Raw genomic sequence first — 16,252 nt, 5'->3', positions numbered from 1 at the left:
GGGCTGGTCACGTAATGAGATTTAACGACGACCGCTGGACTAGAGCTAGAGCTGTTACCGACTGGATTCCATGGGATGTCAAAAGACCGCGTGGCCGCCCACCTTCCAGATGGTCAGACTTCTTCTTCTTCGTCAAGATCATGAACGATCGGTTTGAGGCCCTTCATGTTCCTGGAGCGAACAGATGCCATTGGGCTACACTAGCACGCGACAGGGACAAATGGAGACGTCACTGGCGCCCGCTCGAGCAAATCGAGGACTAACAGGAAGTTAAGTGATTAAGTGATTATCCCCATGTAATTTCAGTGTGTCATCGGAGAGCAGATCGGGGCTTGTGTGCCGAGAGGTCTTCAATCTCTGAGTCTCCCAGAGCCAAGAGGACAGACAAAGGCTGGTGGGCACCACGTCCTTCCGAGTTTCACGCAGTTGGCTCTCATTTCTGTGTGCCTTTACAAATGAGATAAAGATTAGTTATGTTTTCTTCCTTTATTGTCATGTAATCTTTGTGTAATGGAACAATCAGGAAGGTTTAATTACCAGCAACAACTGTGAGGGGGAAGTTTGTAATCTAAATGAAGGCTGGACGATTCCGCACCAGGAGGAACAGTCTGATCTCAATTAGCATGTGAATTAGCGGGGAAATTGGTTTAAGATTTTCCGGTGCACGTGGCGGCGGTGGCGGCGTCTGCGGGAGAGACAGCAGCTTTGGACAGCAGCCTTGGACACGCAGCCCTGGTTAGCAAAGGCTTTTGTGCTTTCACAGGTGAGGGAGCGGAGGTAGGAACTCACCTCCTCCCCAGATCCACACATCATCCTTTTCCCCAGCAAGGTGCCCAAGCTGATGCATTCTTCACACCTCAGCGAGACCGTCCCATCTGTGCTCTGCTCAGAAATCGCACTCTGGGGTGCCGCTGGGATGATGGAAGCTACCAGATGTGCAGAGACCCAACCTTGAGGGCAGCGCAGTTCAGGGGCTACCTGTCTCTCGCTTTCCTCTTTGTCCTGTGGTGGCCTGTCTTGAACTGGACACAGGACAGTCCTGGAGGAAAGGAGGTCCCTGGTCCCTGCCTGGGGTCTTTGGCAGAAGTTGGAGAGGGAGCTTGCTGGGAGTCGTTTCAGGAGGTTGGTCTTGGATGATGATCCTCTGGGCTGTGCCAGTCAGCAGAATGGCCCACAGTGAGTGGGAATTCTCACCCTCTGTTTTCTAAAGTTCCGTGGCCACAGGCAGGTGGCCTGACTTCTGGGTTTCATTCAAGTCTAGAAGTTCAAGAGTTGTGTGTTACCATAGACCGCAGCTATGGCCGATAGGGCTGATAGAGTGTAGGATTTATCTGCCTCTATTACCCGCCTCCCTGTCACCAGATCCAAGCCCCAGGGGACTGGGAATCATGTATCTTTTTCTCACTGCCACAGCTGAAGTGCCCACAGAATCAAGGTGTATTATTTTTATTATTTATTGATTTTGCCTTTTGGGTCACACCTGGCAATGCTCAGGGGCTACGTCTGGCTCTGTACTCAGGAGTTACTCCTGGCGGTGCTCAGGGGACCATATGGGATGCTGGGAATTGAACCCGGGTTGGCTATGTGCAAGGCAAACGCCCTCCCCACTGTGCTATTGAGCCAGAAGGTGTATTAGTTTTTTTGAAACTTTTATTTATTTATTTATTTGCTTTTGGGTCACACCTGGTGATGCTCAGGGGTTACTCCTGGCTTTGCACTCAGGAATTACTCCTGGTGGTGCTCAGGGGACCATATGGGATGCTGGGAATTGAACCTGGGTTGGCCGCGTGCAAGGCAAACGCCCTACCTGCTGTGCTATCACTCCAACCCCCAGGTGTATTATTTTTAAACAGAAAAGAGCTGTGTGTGTGTGTGTGTGTGTGTGTGTGTGTGTGTGTGTGTGATTTTAACTAGGCTCTAGAGGAGAGGACTGATTCTGCTGGTCAAGAATGAAGGTGGTCTGTTTAGAAGGAAGGGCCCGGCAGAATGCAAGGAGAGACCCCGAGACGTGGCTGGGAGCGGCAGAGGGAGCTGGCCCGGGAGTTGGGGCCAGTGCCCGAAGGGTGGGAAGGAGGTGAGCTCGGGTCTGAGCCAGTGCGGCCGTGGAAGCTTCTGGTCTGGCTGCAGAGTCAGGCGCAGCTGAGGAAGGAGCATTTCGAGGATGTCCTGGCGGGTGTGGACGCTCAGGTTCCCATGTTTTATGCTCAGACGCGTTTTGACAATGCTGTGCCTGCAAAATGAACTTGCTCCAGGCTACCTGCACGGAACGCTCCCGGTGAAGGGGACTAGAGCAGCTCTCTCTCCTGACAGGCCCCCTCGCTGGGGCCTTCCCAGGTGAGGGGCTGCATCCTTCCAGGTTGTGGGCAAGTCCTTTTCCCAACTGCTTTGTCACGCTGCTCACAGCTGTATATTCCAGAGGCGGGGAGAGAAGGGAGCAGCCTTTCATATTGCTTATCTCTCTTCAGAGCGCAAAGCAACTTTTTGTTCCCCCAAATAAAGGGTGGACAGCAAATGATGTTAGTCTGAATAGCTTCACGGAGCACTGTTATTTTTTTTTTTAATTTTTGTTAGTGAAACACCATGAGGTACAGTTGTAGACTTACAAATTTTTGTGCTTGGGTTTCAGTTATACAATGATCAAATACCCATCCCTCCGCCAGTGCCCATTTCCCACCACCACGGGTCCCAAGACTCAGAGACTATAAAAACCAGCTCCCGGAAGAGAACAGTGCAGTCTCCTGCCCCCGCGCCTGGCTGTCCTCACCGGGGCCCCTTGGAGGGGAGTGGGTTGAGCTTTCCTCCCCGCCCCGACCAGGGCTCCGGCAGCCGAAGACCTCCAGGACCAGCCACCACCATGCTGAGACCACTCTCCGCACACATGAAGGTACTAGCAGAGGGACAAAGCCATGCGGGTTCCGGGGCCGAGATCTCCAAGCCTACTCGGACTGGGGCCGACCATCCTCCACCCAGATCCTCCAAATTCCAGTAGGCGGGGGTCACACCCACCACCTGGCCCCCTGGCACCGTGTAATCCCATCAGCGGCCAAGACTCAGAGATATAAAAACCAGCTTCCGGAACCGCGCGGCTGCGAATGCATTCTCGGCCGCGCGACATCTTTTTATGACATCTTATTATCTCACTCCTACTTTGGACAAACTGGCAGGCTACCGAATGTAGCCTGCCCACACGGCAGAGTCTGGCAAACTCCCCTTGTCGTACCCAATATGCCAAATACCAGTAACAATGATGGGTCTCATTCTCCTAAAGAGCCTTGAATATAATCTCAGGGCTAGGATGAAAGAGACGTTACTGGGGCCTGCTCGAGGTAATTGACGAATAACAGGATGATTTGTGATTTGTGATTTGTGATGGATCCCAGTATCCCTCCCACCCCACATCCCCCCCATCCCACCCTGCCTCTGTGGCAGGGCATTCCCTTTTGTTCTCTCTCTCCTTTTGGGTGCTGTGGTTTGCAAAAGAGGCATTGAGTGGCAATCATGTTCGGTCCATAGTCTACTTTCAACATGCATCTCCCATCCTGGGAGGATCTGAACACCGTTATTTTTATGAGGGGGGATGTGGGGGCGGGATTTGGCCACACCTGGTGGTGCTCAGAGGGCATTCCTGCCCGTGGGGACTGACTGCGTGTGGACCATGGCCAGCAACCTGCAAGGCACGTGCCCCTGGGATCTCTCTCCGGCCCGGAAGTACAGTCCAGGTGATTTGGACCCTGGTGCTCCTCTCACTGTGTCGAGGTGAAGACTGGTCTTGTCATGATTCCCTGCCGCCTCCACCTCCACCTGAGGGCCGCAGGGGCGCTGGTTTCTCTTCCCCTAACCCTACCCCCCACCAGGTCACATACATGGATATGCTCCTTTCTCTGGCTGCACCTGGCAGATGCTGTCCCCTGTGCTGGACAAGGGAGAAACCATGTCCATGGCATTCCACGGAAGCCTGACTTCTCACATGGCCCCTCTGCAGTAGGGGTCCCTTTTGCAGCTGACCTACTGATGCAGGGGGAGAGAGAGAGAGAGAGAGAGAGAGAGAGAGAGAGAGAGAGAGAGAGAGAGAGAGAGAGAGAGAGAGAGAGAGTGCAGGCCCAGAGGGACAGCTAGAGTATGCGGGGAGATGGGGCTGGAGCAAGAGCACAGTGGGTAGGGCATTTGCCTTGCATGTGGCTGACCCAGATTTGATTCCCAGCATCCCTTATGGTCCCCCGAGCACCGCCAGGAGTAATCCCTGAGTGCAGAGCCAAGAGTAACCCCTGAGCATCACTGGGTGTGACCCAAAAAGCAAAAATAAATTAAAAAATGCGGGGAAAGAGCGGTTCGGGGAGAGGGAAAGAGAGAAGGAGAGAGAGAGGGAGAGAGAGCAAGCTAGAAAATGTGGTCCAGAGAGAGAGAGAGAGAGAGAGGAGAGAGTGTGTGTATATGTGTGTGAGAGAGAGAGAGGGAGGAGAGAGAGAGAGCAAGCAAGAAAGAGAGAGAGGAGAGAGAGAGTGCTGGACAATGTGGTCCCAGAGGAGCCTGGCGTTGCCTCACACCTGGGACAGACCCTTTCTCTCTGCTTCAGACTCAGCTCTGTGACCTTTGCTCCATACTGATTGGGTTTTTAAGTCTTTTGGGGTAGGGGCTCCCAGGCAAGGCTCTGGGGGCCCACGTGCCACTCCCAGGAACATCTGTCCAGCTGATTGGCAGTGCAGGGGTGCAGTGAAGTGGTGCCACTGAGGCTCACCTGTGCCTGGGCTCCTGGCCCCTCTCGGTGGCCCTTGGGGGACCCTGGGCCTGTTGGGCATGTGCCCCTGACCCTGTGCTATCTCCCAGCCCCGGGTCCTCTACCGTGAACATGCATGTTCCTGAGGGTCCGTCTGATGGTGGCCCCTGGCTCTGGGCATACCAGTACACCAGGGCAGGAGGCTGAGGACTGGTCAGGGTTGGCAGCAGCATCACTGCCCCCTCCTCCCCCAAGTGTCCAGCGCTCCACCCCACCCACCCCTGCCTGCCAGGAACCACCCACCCCTGCCCACCGGGGACCAAGCTGGACCCCCGTGTCCCCAGGGCCTGAGGATCAGACATTGGCAGAGGCACTGTCCTGCCCCTGCCTTCACCCCAGGGGCCAGCCCGGGCCCCTTTGTCACCACAGCCCAGGGGTGTCTGGGCCTTTCCCCTCCCTGGTGGCAGGACTGAGCACCCAGGTCTGATCGGCCCCCGTGTAGACCCCAGTGTTTGTGCTGCGGTGGGGTAGGTGAACCGAGTGGTGGTTGTGGGTCGGGCCGAGCTTTGCCCGTCAGCCCGGCCCAGTGTTTCTGGTGCCAAGTGACCGTGAGGCGCTGATGACTGCCCCCACCAATGGCCTTGTTGGCCTCCCTGCGAGAGGAGCTTGTCCTCACACTGTCTGTCTGTCTGCTGCTGAGCACGGCTGCAGTCATGTGCCCAGACGCTCCGAGCCAACGAGGGCCAGGACTGAGGCTGCCCAGCACCCCTGCGAGGCTCAGCACCGCCCAGGTCTCCACCTCCACACCTGCACCCACACCCGGGCTCGGGGCCAACTCCTGCGGACGTCTCTCTCTCAAGAGCACTTGGCAGGGTGCTCAGGGCGGGGAGCCCGGCTTTCTCTGTGCTCGCCCTCCCGACCGGCGGGGAGGAAGATCTGAGGTCAGGGACAAGACCCCACCCCAGTCTGGGCAGCCAGTGCCCCCTTGGCTCTCCTGCACCCCCAGCGGGCAGAAGGGGCCTCTCAGTTTCCATAACTGACGAGCCAACCCCTCGGGGTCCGCAGACTCAGGCTTCCTCTCTCGTCACGCCGTTCATTTATCTGGCCAGCAAAGACGCTCTGAGGGGGAGAGCATTGCCCCCCCCATGGGATCCAGGCTGGAACAGCCCGGGGCACCCTGAACGCCCACCCCAAGCCTGGGCAGTAAAGTCAGAAGCGGGCGGCAGCGTTGAACATGGAATCAATCACGAGGGGCTTGGAGAAAGCGCCCCCACCTCCAGGAGAGGGAGGCTGAGCCCAGTGGCTGGCTTGGAGTGGGGAGCAGAAGGGGGGTGGGGGAAGCATGGGGGGGGCGGGGGCTGGGTGGGGTCCGATTGGGCTTGTCTCTGTCTCCACCTTCTGCCTGTCATCTCTCACTAGAGGCAACACTGCAGGCGGGCTCATGTCTGGTGCTGTCTGGCTGCCGCTCTGCCCTCCCACCCCCAACTCCCCTCCTCATTCGGGTGGGGGCACAGGCAAAGGCGCTTTGGTGTGATAAATGCCCCAGGACACCTCCAGGAGCAGGCACCCACTTCCATTTCCTTTATCCCTGAATAAGGTGGAAGGTGCTGGCTGTGAGCCCCGCCCCCCCACATTAGCCGAGGGGGCCTCTGACGCCCACCCACTGGGGGGGATGTGTGCTGGTGAGGATGTGCGTTTACCTATTGGCCTTCTTCTAGGACAGCAGGTTGCATGGGTGGACGTGGCCATGATTTACAGTTTAGTTACCTCCTGGTCTTTCTCTTAGACATGTGTGTGTACACGCGCACACACACAATCACATACATGCACACACTCACACATGCACACACATGTGTGTACACTCGTACACACACACGTACATATACTCACACACACATGCACATACACACATGCGTGCACACACACATACACACACACCTACATGCACACATACACACGGACACACATGCACACACATGCGTGCACACACACGCACTCACACACATACACGTACAGACACATACACATGCACACACACTCACATATGCACCCATGAGTGCACAGACACGTCCACACACATGTACATATATGCACACACACTCACACAAACACAAACATGTACAAACATGCACACACATGCATGCACACATGTACATATATGCACACACACTCACACAAACACAAACATGTACAAACATGCACACACATGCATGCACACATGTACACACATACTCCCACATGCACACATACACACATGTTTGCATATACATACATGCACATGCTCTCTTCTGTCTCTGTCTGACTGTCTGTCTCTCTGTCTCTGTCTCTGTCTCTCAGTATTTCCCTAAACTCAGCAAGGCAGGGATGCCATCCTGGCTCATTTCGCCATTAAAAGCTCATCTAGGAGACCCCACTTGAAGGGCCCCTCTCCTGTTGCACATTCCAGAAGCTGCACTGCTAAAATTCTGGAGCGTGACCACCCAAAGGCCAGGCACCCTGCAGAGCCAGCCACCGTCCCTGTCCCAGGGGAGCCCGTCCCCAAGGACATCGGCTCCTCATTCCAGCTGCTCCCAGAACTTCCTGCGGCCTATCTACCTGAGCTACTCTCTTCCTTCCCCTTTCTCAGAACCTTCCCAGCGCTGAGGCCAAGTCAGCGTCAGGCACAGGAGGACCAGGGGTTTGTGGGACGGTTCCAGGCTTCTGTTTTGGGGATACATCAGTGCTCAGGGCTTCCTCCTGTCTCTGTGCTCGGGATCTCTCCTGGTGGGACCAGGGGGCCCCTGTGGGGTAATTCCTAGACTATCGGGAATGTGGAGGGAGAGAACTGAGCCCTTAGAAGCCCGGGAGCATGGATGCAGCTGGGGAGGAGTTTTTCCTGCTCTTTCGGCCAGGCCCTGTTCCCTCCTCCCAGGCTGACTCTGGGACAAGCCTCACTCCCATGCCCACATGTGCTGGAACCACAGGGCCCAGTTCCTGCTTAACTTGGCCTCATCATTCCGCCGTCGCAATCAATGCCGTTCATTGATCCCCAAACTCATGCTGAGCTCCTGCCAGCCAGCCTGAAGATGATGGTTCAATTACAGTGGTCATCCGAATTGAAACGACACGGCCGGGGGACCTCCCCTTCCCCATCATCCCTGTGCTGACCCCCTGAGAGGGGAGGGTGGGGACAGTGTGTGGTGGCCACGGGGCCACGCACTCTTTGGTAGCAGTGAGAGTATTGGTCTCTGGGGAGGGACCCTCTGGCAGGATGCCGGGTGAGGGAGTACCCATCTGCTCCTGTTTTTTTCAGCTCCGCGGCTGGCAGGTGCCACCCACCTGCCTCAGGACCCCCACAGCCACACCACCATTGCGCTTAACACTGTCTGTCTGTGAACTTAAGATGTGGCCTGCCATGTAAGCAGAGCGTTACTCTTAGCACCATGCTCTAACCCAGTGAGTAACCGGCCACTTCAGAGCGGAACTCTTAGATATGGTGATATCCCTCACTTTCCCATTCCCTATTGCTCCTTTTTTATGGTTTGTTTGGGGGCCACACCCCATGGTGTTCAGGGCTCACTCCTGTCTCTGCATCAGGGATCACTTTTTGAGGTGCTGGGGGGGACCATCTAGTGTACTGGGAATCCAACTCAGGTTGCTCCGCTCAAGGCAAATGTCCTGCCTGCTGTCCTATCTCTCTGGTCCCCACAAATCGTGCGTTTAAGATTTTTTTTTTCAATTTTTATTAGTGAAACACCATGAGGTACAGTTGTAGACTTACAAATTTTTGTGCTTGGGTTTCAGTTATACAATGATCGAGTACCCACCCCTCCACCAGTGCCCATTTTCCACCACCACGGGTCCAAGTATCCCTCCCACCCCCCATTTCCCCCCATCCCAGCCTGCCTCTGTGGCAGGGCATTCCCTTTTGTTCTCTCTCTCCTTTTGGGTGTTGTGGTTTGCAAAAGAGGCATTGAGTGGTAACATGTTTGGTCTATAGTCTACTTTCAGCATGCTTCTCCCATCCTGGGAGGATCCTCCCAACACCCTTTATTTGGTGCTCCCTTCTCTACCTGAGCTCCCTTTTCCCCTAGCATGTGTGGCTGGCCTCCAAGCCATGGAGCAAACCTCCTGGTATTAATCTCGGCCACTCTTGGGTGTTCGTCTCCTATTTTGTTACTTTATATTCCGCAGATGAATGCAATCTTTCTATGTCTATCCCTCTCTTTCTGACTCATTTCGCTTAACGTGATACTTTCCATGTAGTACCACTTTTTTAAAAAAATTTATTTATTTATTGAATCACTGTGGGAAAAGTTACAGAGCTTTCAGGTTTAGGTCTCAGTCATGCAAATATCAAACACATTTCCCTTTACCAATATTTATTTTTTACCACGAACCCCAATAGAACCCCACCTCCCACCCCTCCCAATTTCCTGTGAGGCAGATGAGTTCTAGTTAACACTCTATCTACTTTGACTAGATTCATTGTTTTCGATAAAAGATGCACCATTATTATTTAGAGTTTACCACCCTCCCCCCCCAATCAGACATGCTGAAAAAGCGTTGTGAAATGATTTGCTTTCTACAGCTGGGTTCAGGAATTAAACGTTGTCACGTGGCCGCTATTGCGGCTGCAGTTTTGGATTTCTGCTATTTTACTTATTAACCCTGGAAGTATTTCTACTGAGAGTCAGATAATTAAGAGATTGGTTTCTGTGCTCTGGAGTCGTGGCCGTGCCAGAGAGCCGCTGGTGGGGGGCAACTGGTGACCTCAGTAGGGCGTGAAGGACGGACCGGAAGGCCCCCCTTCCCATGAGGTTTCAGTCGCGCCCCCACCCCCGGCTCATACCTGCTGTCCACAAGGCTCCCATGCGGCCGCCATCTTTCTTTCCAGAGAGGAGAGGGCGAATGGGGCAACACCCTTTCCCCTCCGGGCAGGCAAGATGGCGTGGATCAACGCATAGTCCATTCACTTTTCTGCTCCAAGCTGCTGGTTTTCTGCATTAAGTCCTTGTGCTTCTGGGGCTGTGGCTGTGCCGGAGAGATGCTCGTGGGGGGCAACTGGTGACCTTGGTAGGGCGTGAAGGACAGGCCGGAACGCCCCCCTTCCCATGAGATTTTCGTCGCCCCCAGACCCCCAGCTCATACCTGCTGTCCACAAGGTTCCCATGCGGCCGCCATCTTTCTTTCCTGTAGTACCACTTGTATGTAAATTTCATGACTTCATCTTTTCTAACAGCTACATAGTACTCCATTGTGTAGATGTACCAAAGTTTTTTTAACCAGTCATCTGTTCTCGGGCACTCAGGTCTTTTCCAGATTCTGGCTATTGTAAAGAGCGCTGCAATGAACAAACAAGTGCAGATGTTACTTGGACTACCTGGCTTGTGAAATGGTCCTCTTGGCACTGAGCCTGAGGTCTAAGAGGGTGGAAAGCCACCAGAGGGTCGCTCAAGCTTCTAAAATTTCTTCATCCTGACTTCCCTTTCCTGCCTGAGAAAGTTTGATACTCTCTGGCACATAGGTATCCAGAGAGGTGCACAAATCAAGATCCTCCTGTAACACATCATGAGGGAATCCATGGTAAAAAATTTTTTCAGAAGTTCTGTTACCCCAGGGGCTGGGAAGATAGCAAGGTGTTGGCCTCATGTACAGACATCCCAGGTTGGACCCCCAGCATCACATAAAGTTCCTGGATGCCTGGGTGTGGTCCAAGGGTCACCGGGGGAGCCAACTTCCCCTCCCCCAAATAATAAACAAGAAGATCGATTTCTGGATAGCACAATCCAGGCGTGCGGTTTGTGGACAGCCGATGAGAAGTGTCAAGTCTGTCCCGCACACCACAGGATTCCGTGGGTCTTAGACAGGCCACGGGCCAGATGTTCCCACCCCTGGACTTCAGGATTCTCCTGACCACTCCTGAGGCTTACAGTGGAGCACATGTCCCAGGAGGAATTGTCACAAGAGCATAAACTGGCCTTTGCTCCCAGGGACTCCACGCTGTGTGGCGGGGGCTCTTGGTGACCAGGACCCTGCTGTTCCTTACCAGAGCCCAGATGGAGGTGGGCACGGGGCTGCTTCCCCCTGGGGCCCTGGACTTGGGGTGCTGGGACGTGCGGCCACATGGACCCCATCTCCGTCTCAGTCCTCGTGGCTCCCTCTGTGCGCGTGGCCAGCCCTTCCCACCACAGGCCAAGGACCTCCGCCTCAGTGGTACTTTTCCTCACCTCATCCCACTGCCAACCACCTTCTTCACGATCCGGTGGCACTCAGGGGTCTATCTTTGAATGAGGGGTGGCGGGGCTGTGGGCACAGGACTCAGCCATGGGGTGAGGCCCGAGCCAAGGAGTGGGCCTGTGTCCAGACAAGTGTCCCTTTCGCGGCCCTTCCACCTGGGCAGGAGCGGGGAAGAGCAGGAAGTCCTCTGCTGGCCCGGTCACTGGGCTGACAGGGAGAGAAGTTCTCTTCTTTTTAATTAAAAAAATTAATTATTCATTCATCTGGGAGGGTTAATCCAAGGAGTGCACAGGGAGCCTCAGGGGGAATCCCAGCCATGCTTGAGCCCATGTTGCCTGGGCCCGCAGTGTGTGTATGTGTGTGTGTGTGTGTGTGTGTGTATGGGTCCAAACAGCTGGGAGTCCAGCCCGGGATGCCTCACGCCAACACACACTCAGCCCTTGGGTCTACAGTGTGTGTGTGTGTGTGTGTTGGGGGGGGGTCCACGCAGAGCTGGGGGACTGGCCCTGGATGCCTCACACCAACATGCACTCAGCCCTTGGGCCCGCAGTGTGTGTGTGTGTGTGTGTGTGTGTGTGTGTGTGTGTGTGGTGTGTGTGGTCCAAACAGAGCTGGGAGTCCGTCCCAGGATGCCTCACACCAACACACACTCAGCTCTTGGGCCCACAGTGTGTGTGTGTATGGGGGGGTGGTCCACACAGAGCTGGGGGACTGTCCTGGGCTGCCTCACACCAACATGCACTCAGCCCCTGGGCCCACAGTGTGTGTGGGGGTGCCCAGGCAGAGCTGGGGTCTGGCCCGGGACACCTCACGCCAACATGCACTCAGCCCTTGGGCCTGCAGTGTGCGTTTGTGTGTGTGTGTGTGTATGTGTGTGTGTGTGTGTGTGTGTGTGTGTGTGTTGGGGGGTGTCCACGCAGAGCTGGGGGACTGGCCCGGGACACCTCACGCCAACATGCACTCAGCCCTTGGGCCCCAGTGTGTGTGTGTGTGTGTGTGTGTGTGTGTGTGTGTGGCCCAAACAGAGCTGGGCGTCTGGACCGGGACGCCTCACGCCAACACACACTCAGCCCTTGGGCCCGCAGTGTGTGTGTGGGGGGTCCACGCAGAGCTGGGTTCTGGCCCAGGATGCCTCACGCCAACATGCACTCAGCCCTTGGGCCCGCAGTGTGAGTTTGTGTGTGTGTGTGTGTGTGTGTGTGTGTGTGTGTGTGTGTTGGGGGGTGTCCACGCAGAGCTGGGGGACTGGCCCGGGACACCTCACGCCAACATGCACTCAGCCCTTGGGCCCGCAGTGTGCGTTTGTGTGTGAGTGTGTGTGTGTGTGTGTGTGTGTGTGTGTGTGTGTGTTGGGGGGGTGTCCATGCAGAGCTGGGGTCCGGCCTGGAACACCTCATGCTAACACACACTCGGCCCTTGGAACCGTTTTTCGGGCAGCAACTCTCCCAGATGGAGCTTGGCAGCCTAACGATTCTGTGTGGTTTGGTGAGACACGACCAATTGTGACCCTTTTAACTCAGCCCCCGCCCCTCACCCCTGCGCCTTCCTACCCAATTTCTGGGCATGAGAGAGGAAGGCTACAGCCTCATCATTGCCCACCCTCCCACCCCCCGTCGTGTCTGTGTCTGGGCCCAGGCAGGTAAAGGTTGTTCATCTCAGGAAAAGTCTATTCCACATTCTTTGCAGCCAGGAAAACAGCCCTCCCCTTATTAATTGGGTTATAGTTTAGACTTAAGGACTCAGGAAGAGAGAGCCCTTTGCCGCTTCTAGATTCTTCTTCAGTCTATCAAGTGGACTTTGATAAATCTAGAAAAAAAAATCTGTGAGTAACATTAATATAGCTTTTATCTGGATTTCAGCAGTATGCATCTTTGTGGGGGGTGAGGCAGGGATGTGTGTGTAAACTTTTCCTGGTAAAGGAATTAGATGCTCTTAAGATGTTGGTAAATAGAAAATAATTAAAGGAGAAAAAAGAAATAACCTCATCCCAGAGCATGGAGCTGGGAGCAGTCCCCAAGTACTGATGGGTGTGGCCCCCTAACCCAGAAACTCCCCTTTCCCCCAAAGAAACAACCCCAGATACCATGACAGAGAAATCACGATGGTATTTATATCAAATACCCTGAACTTTTCTCTGGATCATTCTTTCCAAAACTATAATTTTTTAATAATTGGGTGATAATATTTGCAGGAGTGATAGCACAGCGGTAGGGCGTTTGCCTTGTGCGCGGCCGGCCCGGCTGAGCCGGGTTCGATTCCTTCGCCTCTCTCGGAGAGCCCGGCAAGCCACCGAGAGTATCTTGCCCGCATGGCAAAGCCTGGCAAGCTACCCGTGACGTATTTGATATGCCAACAAGTCTTACATTGGATACATTACTGGTGCCCGCTTGAGCAAATCAATAAACAGCGGGAGGACAGTGCTACAGTACAGTGCTAGTGTCCTTATAGTATACTCACCAGGTTGGTTGTAAAACACACGCCCTACCTCTATTTTAGGGCATTTTTGTTCACCTGATCCCAGAGGCTCACACCGCCCCCAGCCACCGTCTCTCCTTGCTCTGCCCCCTTTCAGCCTGCGACAAACTCTGGCGTTGCCCGGTGTTGGCATATCGTGGGCAGGTCCCAGTGGGCAGACGGTGGTGGCCCGTGACTAGTGGATTTCAGCCGGCGCCCTCACCCTGTCTTCTTACTCCACACTCCTCAATGGGAAACCAAGGGAGCAATGTGCACACAGGCCCCATACTAGCCCAGCCGGCTCCGTCCTCACGGTCACCACGGCTGTCCACCGTTCCCAGCACCCACCACGTGGTCTCCACTTGCAGGCAGTGGGCAGAAGTGACGGAGCATCAGGGTTCGTTCTCAGCCCCATGGAGGTGCCACAGGCCTGAGCCGCTGGCCTGGGCTCGCTGCGGCCTCCCTCCTCCTCTCCTCCAGGGCTGGGGCTTCCCTCGAGCACTCGCTCAGGCTGCCTGCTTCAGCCGCTTCTGACTATCTCAAAGGGAGCACTGGGCAGATGGTCACGTGTGGCCCTGTAGATAGTTTGCTGATTTGGGAAGTCTCTTTTTTGCAGGGGCTGGAGCGATAGCACAGCGGGTAAAGCGTTTGCTTTGCATACAGCCAACCTGGGCAAACCCCAGTTCGATTCCTCTGCCCCTCTCGGAGAGCCCAGCAAGCTACTGAGAGCATCGCGCCTGCACGGCAAAGCCTGGCAAGCTCCCCATGACATATTCGATATGCCAAACACAGTAACAAGTCTCACAATGGAGACATTATTGGGCCCACTCAAGCAAATCGATGAACAACGGTAGGACAGTGCTTCTGTGCTATTATTTGCAGGGCGGAGGATGTGAATTGGGGCTACACCCGGCAGTGCTCAGGGCTTACTCTTGTCACAGTGCTCAGTGATCACTCCTGGTAGGCTTGGGACCATCTGGGTGCTGGGGACCGAACCTGGATCAGCCGCATGCCAGGCAAGCACCCTGCCTATTGTACTGTCTCTCTGGCCTCCACGTCTGTATTTTCGATGGATTGAAGTTTGAGTCGGGCCTGGTCTTCTGGGGGCCTGTGGTGGTGACACGACACCCATCACAGCCTCAGAAGGGAGAGTCCTGAGGAGATGGGGTGAATGTTTGTTGAAATTTTCTGTATGTGATGGTGGCGAAACTGAAGGGGACACTCACTGGGGTTTTCTCTGAGGGTCAGGGCTACTGGACACCGGAGAGGCCACATAAAGCAGAGTGTGCCACAGGGGGCCTCAGCTCCAGTCTTTGCAGGTGGGGTGACTTTATCTATCTACCTATTTATTTACGTATCTTTTTAATTTTTTTTTTTTTTGCCTTTTTGGATCACACCTGGCGATGCTCTGGGGTTTCTCCTGGCTCTGCACTCAGGACTCACTCCTGGCAGTGCTCGGGGGGACCAGATGGGATGCTGGGGATCAAACCTGGGTCAGCCGCGTGCAAGGCAAACGCCCTCCCTGCTATACTATTGCTCCATTCCCTGCGGTGTGACTTTCGACAAGTTACTTGCCCTCTCTGTTCCATTGCCTGCTCATCTCGAAAATGTATTCAAACCAATGATTTCCTCAGAGGGCTGTTGTGAGGATTTAATGGGGGAGGTAAGCAGAAAAACAAACTGAAATGGATTAGAAAGAAATCGCAAGATTTCAATACATGGTGGATATTCTCTTTCTTTTCCTTCTGAGGAACAGTCACCACCATAATTTTCATGGTTTCTTTTTTTTTTTTTTTTTTTTTTGCTTTTTGGGTCACACCTGACGATGCACAGGGGTTACTCCTGGCTCTGCACTCAGGTGTTACTCCTGGCGGTGCTCAGGGGACCATATGGGATGCTGGGAATCGAACCCGGGTTGGCCACGTGCAAGGCAAACACCCTACCCGCTGTGCTATCTCTCCAGCCCCATAATTTTCATGGTTTCTTGGTCTTTCTTTTGTCCTGTGGGGAGCTGCCCCAGTAGTGCTGGGGATCACTTCCGGTGACCCTTGGCCAACTGCTCTGGCAGGCAGCATCAGGCCCAGGGAGGTGGTATTTTGAGGGACCACTTGCGTTACCATGGGGTGCCCTCCAGGGACATACCCAGTTGTGTGCCTGAGGCCTTGTGGTACCTGGGGTCCCCCGGGCTGGGCGCTGTGAGACATGCACCCTGACCTCTGCACTAGCTCCCTGCCCTTCTTGGTTTTTCTCATTTGTGTTTTTTAGGCAATCATGCCCAGTAATGCTCAGGGCTGACTCCTGCTCTGTGCTCAGGGAGCACTCCTGCGCTGCTAGGTGCAGGGGATTGAACCCAGGGCGACACCTGAGCCCTCTATTTCCTCTCCATCCCTTCCACCCTCCCTTTCCCTCCCCGTTTTGCCGGGATGCGTTTTGTCTGTTTTGTCTTTGTCTGGGCGAGCAGCCCCACCACTGCTGAGCTCAGGATAATTGCTCGTGGCATCTCTCTGCTCCGCTCTATAAATAGACCACGAGCATTCCCACTCCTGTCGGCCTCCTGGGCATGGCGGCTCAGGACGGGGCAGCTCTGCGCCTTTGAGCCATGCAGCAGTGCCTGTGAGTCGCTCGCGTCCACTCTTGGTTCCGTTTGATCTCAGTGTCTGGCCGAGCGCGCCCCGCCCACCCCAGCTCACACTCAGTCCAGCCCCACTGCATGTGGCTCGTGCCCTGCACATGCCAACACATTTCAGCATTTTTTGTCCACTTCCTGTTTGGGGAGCCATCCTTTTCAGGTCCCAGAATAAAACATGAAATCCTGTTTGGGGGGCTCTGGTTCAGGGATTTAAATATTCCCCCCACCCAGATTAC

The sequence above is a fragment of the Sorex fumeus genome, unplaced genomic scaffold (genome assembly GCF_029834395.1).
Source record: "Sorex fumeus unplaced genomic scaffold, SorFum_2.1 ptg000122l, whole genome shotgun sequence".
Lineage (NCBI taxonomy): Eukaryota > Metazoa > Chordata > Mammalia > Eulipotyphla > Soricidae > Sorex > Sorex fumeus.
Note: the sequence above shows the minus strand (reverse complement) of the source record.